Consider the following 3132-nt stretch of genomic DNA (forward strand, 5'->3'; position numbering starts at 1 on the left):
CTAAAACTTCTCGACCATTTTCATTTTCCTATCCAACTGTTGGAAATATTATTTCTATTTCTTAAACCAACATAACTAAATTACCTGAATTCTGAGATTTGGAAGCCTATTGTTCATTGAGAAATGGGTCAAAGGACGCTGCCGATTCTGCTGTTGCTTAATTTTCATCCCATATTTCGTTATAGGAAGAACAGCTGGTGGGTGATGACTGTGACTTCGATTTAACTGCTATGCTCTTTTCTTAGCTTGTTAATCAAGTTTATATGTGACTTGCAGACTTCTAACATTAGTATTTGAAGTTAATTGCTTAGCACCTCATGCATCTCCTACGCGCTGGTTATATATATATATATATATATATATATATATATATATATATATAAGTCAAAGAGTCTGTAAAAGATTATTAACAACAAATTTTATTTTCTTCTCCTAATTAACAAATTAGCTACCAAAAATGACAAGTGTTCATAAGATCATTTTAAACCATAGTTTTACTTAATAGCATAAACCCACATATCCCATAAATTTAAAAATTCATAAATTTTAGTTCTTATAAATTGAAACGTGTTAAATATTTGTTCCCATATATGTAGTTTAAAATGAAATATAAATGAAAAAAAAAAATCAAAATAAAAACCTAGATTAATCAATTATAGAAAATGATTGATTAATCATTATATTCCAACAATAATACCACTTCTCAAAAAAAAAAAAAAAAAATGTGAGGAGAAAGTTCAACTCGTAAAAGTTCATTATATTCCAACGATGATACCACTGACAAAAATAAAGAAGTGTTCTAAAATAAATGAGCATGTTGATATATGATTACAATTATGTTTACTAATTTTGTAAACAAAAGAATGTTGGTAGTTTAATTTTTCTTTTAAAAAATGAAGAGATAAAAAACAGTGGCAGGAATATTGAAACATCCAAAAACAAAAATGAACAACAAAAGTCAATTAAATTTACAAAAGAACATGTCAAAAAAAAAAAAATTACAAAAGAAAATTTATAACTTGTATTAAATAAAATTAATAAAATTTGAATGAAAAATAATATATAAATTAGAATAGAAATTAAGGACAAAAAAAAAATGTAAACAAATGAAAATACTAATATAATAAAAAAGAACTCTTTTTTCTATATTTTTCTTCGTTCCAATGAAATTCACAAATATTAGAAATGGTTTTGTCAAATAGAATTTTTTTTTTTTTTCAACCATCCTTCACTTATATAAAAGTAAATGAAACTAATTTTAAGACATAGGAAAACAAAGACAAAAAACAAATCTACGATCGGAAAATTGAGTGTGAAATATATTGGAAGAATTGAGTTTCTACGAAAAAAACTCTCTCACTATTATTTCCTGAATTCAATGTAAAATTTACAAAAGAAAAGTAATCATTTTAATAAAAAATAATATATAAATTAGAAGAAAAAAAAAACAAATGGAAGAACATAAGCACCAGAAATAAAGATAAAAAAACAAAAAAATAAAACGGAAATGACAAAAATATTAATATAATTGAAAATAACTATTCTAGCCAAAAAAAAAAAAAAACTGTCGTATAATTTTTTATTGAGAAACAACGATTGGAAAATTGAAAAAAAACTATTATAGGAAAAAAAATATAAAGAAAGAAAATAACGGTATAATTTTTCATTGAGAAATCTCTCTCTCTCTCTCTTGTCTTTTTCCAGAATTGATTGATATAAATAGAAAGTAAAAGAAGAAAAAAATAGAAAAAATAGAAATATATATATATATATATATATAAAAGGGACAAAAACAAAAATGGAAGAACATAAGCATGAAAAAAAAAGATAAACAAAATATATATAAAATGACAATACTAATATAATGAAAAATAAATATATTTTTTCAACCATCCTTCACATATATATATAAAAGTAAAAGAAACTAATTTTAAGACATATAGGAAAACAAAGAGCAAAAAAAAAGAAAAATCAAAAAATCAAAAAAAAATCTACAATTGGAAAATTGAGAGTGAAATATATTGGAAAAATTAAGTTCCTACGAAAAAGAAACTCTCTCACTATTAATATTTCCTGAATTCAATGTAAAATTTACAAAAGAAAAGTAATCATTTGAATAAAAAAATAATATATAAATTAGAAAAAAAAAAAGAAAAGAAAAAGAAGTAAGGTTCAAAAACAAAAATGGAAGAACATAAGCACCGGAAATAAAGATACAGATAAAAATATATAAATATATAAATATATATATATATATATATATATATATATATATATGATTGAAAATAACTATTCTAGCAAAACAAAACAAAAAAAAAACACAAAGAATAAAAAATTGTTGTATAATTTTTTATTGAGAAACAAGTATTGGAAAATTGAAAAGAACTGTTATAGAAAAAATAAATAAATAAAGAAAATAACTGTAGTATAATTTTTCATTGAGAAAAAAAGAATAGAAATTATCTCTCTCTCTCTCTCTCTCTTGTCTTTTTCCGAAATTGATTGATATAAATAGAAAGTAAAAGCAGAAAGAAAAAAAAAAAAATATATATATATATATATATATATATATATATATATATATATATATATAGGGGACAAAAACAAAAATGGATGAACATAAGCACCGAAAATAAACATATAAAATGACAATACTAATATAATGGAAAATAAATGTTCTAGCAAAAAAAAAAAAAAGAAGAAGAAAAAAAAAAGAAATAAAAGAACTGTAGTATAATTTTTCATTGAGAAACAACTATTGGAAACTCTCACTCTCCCTCCCTCTCGTCTTTTTCCTAAATTGAGTGTGAAATTTACAAAGGAACATTGAGATATAAATAAAAAGCAAGAGAAGAAAAGAGAAAAATAAACAGAGAGAAAGAGATAATTTGGGAACCTTTTGTTTTCTCCATTAAGATATCAATTAAATGTATTCCAAATAAAACCCCTACGTTTTAATTGTCTCACATTGAGATATAAAGAGAAAGTAAGAGAAGATAAAAATGATGTTTTGAGGGTTTCGTCTCTTTTCTCTCTAGCCGCTAGAGAGAAAAGTGAAACCCTTCAGCCACACAGGGGAGGAAGGTTGGCCGTTTGGCTGCCTCCCTCCTCCCCTCGTCTTCCTCGCTCCGA

The sequence above is a fragment of the Corylus avellana genome, chromosome 4, assembly GCF_965113065.1.
Source record: "Corylus avellana chromosome 4, dhCorAvel1.hap1.2, whole genome shotgun sequence".
In the NCBI taxonomy this organism is placed as follows: domain Eukaryota; kingdom Viridiplantae; phylum Streptophyta; class Magnoliopsida; order Fagales; family Betulaceae; genus Corylus; species Corylus avellana.